Raw genomic sequence first — 6,651 nt, forward strand, 5'->3', positions numbered from 1 at the left:
TCAACAATTCAGCAATTCAACAGTTTAGGGAATCCCCCTTTAGAAAGCATATGTGTGGTTCTTTTAACACTTTTAGACAGTACTAGCAAAATTAAATCAAATTTTACATGCTTTAAGTTCCGGGAAATTTTTTAAGAAATAACAGCTGTTTGAAAATTCTACAGGAACCATGAAGCCGAGGCCTTGTTAAAACAAATTCGATATTTTAAAAACTAAAAGTGGCTCCAACTTTTTACAAAAACCGATTGTAACTAACAATATGGCGCAAGTATAAAAAAATAAAAAAAAATTATTTTTTTTGTGGGGGCAATGGTTAAAAAAATTTTTTCATCTAAATTAAATTAAAATAATTTTTTTTCGGTCAAATCCTGATACACGTGTTTACTTATTTTCCGAATAGTATGTGTAAAAAAAGTTTCAAGCCAATCAAAAATGTGACCCAATAAAATGTGTTCGGTTTGTAAAAGAACCGCCCATATGCACAACAATATTGCATTTATACTTCTGGGAAATCTTTAAAGGTGTGGGCGCCAGACACATTTTAAAATCGTTAGTGGGCGATTGTGACCGTTAGAGGGGGCGTGGCACTCGGCTGAAATAAACTTGCGCTGCGTAGGAAGCCCAAGAATATGTGTGGAAAATCTCAACCTTCTAGCTTTTGTAGTTTCCGAGATCTCAGCGTTCATACAGACAGACAGACGGACATGGCTAGATCGACTCGGCTAGTGATCCTGATCAAGAATATATATAGTTTATAGGGTCGGAAACGCTTCCTTCTACCTGTTACATACTTTTGCACGAATCTAATATACCCTTTTACTCTACGAATAACGGGTATAAAAACCTCACGAAGAAATTACGGGACTTCATAGTAATATTACTGTACATACATTGTCGACACGATAAGGGGAGACGACTACATTTATTTGGAATTTTTGTCGTGACGTCATATGTGAGATTCGCAGAGTTCGTCACATTACCCTACTCGTCACATTACCCTACACTCCCCTACATGTGCAAGCTTTAACCTCTATTACCACCGACATTTCAGGAGTTTCTTTTTGCAACACAAATGTCGGTTTTTTATCTCAAAAAGATTTCGAATAGTCAGGAGTTTCCCGGAAAACTCTAACAATCAAAAAGCAACCCAAAAGCAATTGTTGCGTTCCTTCAAAAATTTTCCGACATTTCCATAGCCAGGGGCGTTTTGAAAAAGATTTGAGTAGGCTTTTAACAATTTCTTGCTTTTTTACCAATATTCAAAATCTTTTTGACATAAAAAACCTGACATTTGTGTTGCTAAAAACAACATCTTGTATGAAAAACAATATAAGATCTACTTACTTTAATCCGATACATTTGGGTTTCTTTTGATTAGCATTTTAAGTTAAGCCCCTGAACACATAATCCAATGCATTTAGTAAATATTGTTCACAAATAATTCGAAAAAAGCTTATCGAAGCCTTGGACATTGATGAAAATTATACATATATTTTTAAATTCACAAACTGAACCAATTGTAGGACGAAACCAATTTACATTTAAAAGCATCAAATTCAGATTTAAGGCAACTCGAGAATTGTTTTTGTGTTGCTTTTGATTGAGTAAACAAGGAAACCAAAGGAGTTATTTTGTTTTTTATTAAATTTAAAAGCAACTCTCCGAAAAATCCCTAGTGATTTCTGGGACACACCTGCTACAAGGCAAAAAATTTTATGGAAGTGCCGGAAAATTTTTTCAGGAATCCAACAATTGTTTTTGAACGTTTTTTCATTGTTAAAGTTTTCAGGGACACACCTGAAAATGTTTTTTTGCAGAGCTCGTAAATAACTGTCGACACTTTCAATCCGTTCGACAAATGTGAGTTTTATTTTATAAAACTTAAAATAAAACTCAATTCGCTTTGGCGGCCATTGTATTAGAAATTTTAATAAGGTTTAAATTTGATCTTGTTCGTTTGGCCTTATAGTTTCAATACATATACTAAAAAAATTAAATTTTAACATTTAGCTTTTTTAAAAATTGATTTACGGTGGAAAATGGGCCTTTTGTTCAACTTTTTTGTGTAAGCAGGACAAATTTGGGTTTTTATGGATCTGATAACTTTCGATTAAGTTGCAAGATCTTTGAAGTCGTTCGCAATACAAAGTTAAGCCGGAACAATTCACGAATTTACTTTGATCCGTTCTTTTATAAAATCATGACGGCAATATATCATAATTGAGATATACTTACAAATGAAGCAATATTTCAGTTATGTGACTAGAATTCGAGAATCATTTGACTAAAGAAAATAAACCAAATGAATTTCAATCCGCCAAAACCAATGTTGGTCTACGCGGGAAATATTGCAGATTTGCATAGAAAGTGAATATAATTTCAGTACTAGCACTTTTGATATATTTTTACCGATAGAATTCGCGGATTATACTTCATACTTCAAGTCATATGATTACGATATTGCTTAAGTCGAATAATCCGCGAATTCTTCAGATCAAGAGAATCCACGAATTCTTAAGATCAAATTATTCACAAATTCTTTAAGTCAAGAGAATCCACGAATTCTTTAGGTCAATTTATTCACGAATTCTGCAGGTCAAATAATCCGCGAATTCTTCAGACGTACAAAAGACACATTTTCCACCTTAATTCGATTTTTATAAAAGCTTAATGTTAAATATAATTTTTGTATTATATGTACTGAAACTACACGGACGAACGAACAAGAACCAATTTAAACAATATTTAAACTCCCAATACAATGGCCGCAAGAGCGAATTGAGTTTTATTTTGAGTTTTATAAAATAAAACTCACACATAATCGATATTGACGATTTTTCTCATCAATAACGATTACTGCCTGAGTTTTATAATAAAACTTAAAAAATAATTTTTACCATTGATTTAAAAAAAAAAATCACAAAATAAAAATCATTGCAGATTTGGATAGCTTGGCCAATTTGGAACTCATTGGGGTTCTCAATTTTTTTTAGCACATTTCTAAGTGGATGATTTTTTCAGTCAAGAAAATTTGAAATATCTGCTATTTTTGGTCCCTGCCAAATTGAGGAATTTGTCAGAACGAAACAGGTTAATTTCTGTTCTCAGTTTTTTCTATCTTCGCTCGACAGAAAACAGTTTGTTTTGTTTCAAATGTGTATCTGTTTTCCACAGACAGTTATTCTGGGACCCGAATAACACCAGTTTACAAAAAACAAGAGAGGACGCAACTTGCGCTGCGTAGGAAGTCCAATAATATGTGTGGAAAATTCCAACCTTCTAGCTTTAGAAGTTTCCGTGATCTCAGCGTTCATACAGACAGACAGACGGACAGACGGTCATGGCTAGATCGAATCGGCTAGTGACCCTGATGAAGAATATATTTACTTTATGGGGTCGGAATGGCTTTCTTTTAGCTGTTACATACTTTTGCACGAATACAATATACCCTTTTACTCTACGTATAAAAATCGATGAAGAAAACATTTCTTTTCCGGTAAGGTACGTCTTTCTGATTAAGAAAATGACATTTACAATTTTTGTGTGGAACCATTTTTTTTAAGTGTAAAAAACGTTTTTGATGCTATCTTAATTTCTATCTCGAGTTGTGGTGAACCCATTTCGGCCATCATTGGCTCATTTTACAATTAAAACATTCTTGTCTTGGGAATATTATTTTTTTATATATTTATATATTTTATATATTTGGATTAAAATTTAAAAAAATCGAACGACTATCACTATGGACGGCAGTCCATGTAGTGACGAAGCGCACCAGGAGAGTGTGCGAAGGCGACTACTATTATATAGCCGCAAAATTGAAAATCTGCTGTGATAGTCCGATCGTAATGAGTAATACACCAATCAAAAGGTATTGCAAAAACTTAAAGGATTGCATACCAAGACCTCAAGAAAATCAATTGGTTTGGGAGAGAGAGAGGTGAAAGTGAAAAAGTGAAAATTTCGAATTTTGGAGCTGTTGGGGCCGGTGGGGATAAATGTTTTAGTTGTGTTCCTATTGAAAATACCCGTCGAATGAGGGGTCATATGATAAATTCCGACGCTCCGTTCAAAAGTTATTGCCAAAATAAGATTTTCTTCTTCTTCCCAAAATAAAAATTTAATTCTGTTTGTCAGTTTGTCCACTTGTCCAAAATATGTTTTTTAAGTTCTGAAAATTTGATATGACGCTCATTACATCGATATAAAAAACTTTTGTTCTACCACTTTTGGAAAAACCCGCTAATTTAGCGGGAAAACAGCTATAAATAGCTAAAATTCGGAAAGCCGTAACTTCTATACTACTAAAGCTACAGACTTGTGTTGCATCTCGTTTGAAAGGTATTTTTAAATGCTATATGCAACTTTTGGAAAAACCCGCTGCTTTAGCGGAAAAAAAGCTAGAAATAGCTCAATTTTGTTAGTTTGTAAGTTCTACACTACTGAAGCTACAGACATGTGCTATACCTCGTTTAAAAGGTATTTTGAAATACTTAAACGCCTTTTTAACTTAATTTGTTTAAATACAATGGTTTACAAATTATGACTGACCAATTTAAATTTAAATGTATATACTAGCTCCTATGAGAGCAAATATAAACAAACAAAAACTTCTGATATCAAATAAAAACACCTCTTAACGAGGTAAAAAACTAGTGACGATCGCACCTTCAACATACAAAAGTTCTGATATCAACATTTGTGACGAAAAATTATTAGGATGCCCAAGAATATGTGTGGGAAATCTTAAGGGGTTATATACCTTTTTTTTTTCAAAAAAACTAAATTTTTTTTTTGCCGAATCCTAAAGTATATCCCCTAGAGAATTTTCATACAGATCCGAATAATAGTTCGATAGGAAAACAGCGTTTTGCCGCGCTCGACTTCAATAGTTGCAACGTCAACGTAAAACTTTGAATGCGATTATCTCAAAGTCGTGTTTTTCCAAAAGTGCCTTCGCTGTGACCACGATTGCGCAAGAACTATTTGATCGATCTTCTTCAATTTTTTTTTTAATTATTCGTAATGATTGTGCCGAGTTCGTGAACGATTCAGATTTTATGCGCCAATTTTAATTTCGCAGATCAGAATTTTTTAATAAAATTTTTAGAACTCGAAAAATTAACTTTTTGGAAAAATTTTTACTGTATGCAGAAAAAAGCAAATATTCTTAAAAATAATCGTTCACGAACTGAAAATAATACTATACTAACTAAAAATTTTTGGTTTTTTGATATAAGTTGACCTGCTGGACTTCCATCGTGGTCGCCGCAAGCCGCTATAAAAAAAAAGGGTTCCGAAAGAATTGCCATAACTTCGTAAATTATTCATATTTTTTCAAGATCAAAGGCTTGTTGTTTCGATAAAAACATGTACTATCAATAAATAATAACTTCACTGTCATAAAATAATTGCTACACACCAAAAAAAAATTCAAAGTTCCCTCAATTTTTTCGCTCAAAAAAGGTATATAACCCCTTAACCTCCTAGCTTCTAGTCCTTCTAGTCGGAAACGCTTCCTTCTCCCGGTTACATACTTTTGCACGAAAACAATATACCCTTTTACTCTACGAGTAACGGGTATAATAATGTCAAAATAATACGAAATTTAACATTTTTGCGACTTGTAAATTAATAGGGTTGATCTGCCAGGGTTATAAGCTTCGGCTGACCGAAGCTAGCTTGTTTTCTTGTTTTTATTTAATTTAAATTTGAATTGAAAACCATGAATTGCTAATATATTGTGTATCGCCATAAGCACCGCAATATTAAAGAACACCGAGCTTAATAATTTATAATAATAATAATTATATAATAAATTTTAATAACGCTTATTAATTGCCATGGTAGGGAGGGTACAGAGAGCGTACGAACCAAAACACCATGTTCGTATAAAATATTAAAACCTGATTACTATCCTGATGTACTGACCGAAAAGCGGGACTTATTGTTTAATTATAATTTTTTTTATTTGATTTGCTACGATTTAATTTCGACTAATTTCTATAACTAGTGCACTTAACTTTATTTTGTGAGTAATGTGCCAAGGGAACCTCGAAGGGATAGGAAGAAGCCCGCTCCCATCCGGCGAGCTGAGCGCAGAGCGCAGCATAGTGTTCGAAAGGACAGCTTAGAATTGCATTGTATTGTATACTACAAACACAACATAACCTTAATTACCTTTACTTCCAATTTTGAATATTTTGTCCGCAAAAAGATAAAAACATTTTTAAGGGACAACTCTGTCGAAGTTACTGGTGTTCAGATGTCCCTACACAGTCGCTTCCAAAAAATCGCTTAACCACGTTCGTTTCGCCGACATTCGAAAAAACTTCTAATAAGCTTATATTACATACACGTGAAGAAGTCTAAAAATGCATGGATGACAGAACTTGTTTGTAGTTATAAGACAACAGAATAGAATTCGAAAGATTTCGTCTATTACAGTTGTTTATTTTTCAAATTTGCATAAAGCACAAAATTATTTATCGTATTTTATAGTGATTTAAGTTCCGTTGACGTTACATCCTGAAAATACAGAGTGTTTAGTGGAAATTATCATTTCCTGTTACTCAATTTTAGCTTTACCCGAAACCGTCTCCACTAAAGCATAAACGGTCTAAATCTATTACAAAATTAAAAAAATTTAAA

The sequence above is a fragment of the Drosophila takahashii genome, chromosome 4 (genome assembly GCF_030179915.1).
Source record: "Drosophila takahashii strain IR98-3 E-12201 chromosome 4, DtakHiC1v2, whole genome shotgun sequence".
Classification (NCBI taxonomy): domain Eukaryota; kingdom Metazoa; phylum Arthropoda; class Insecta; order Diptera; family Drosophilidae; genus Drosophila; species Drosophila takahashii.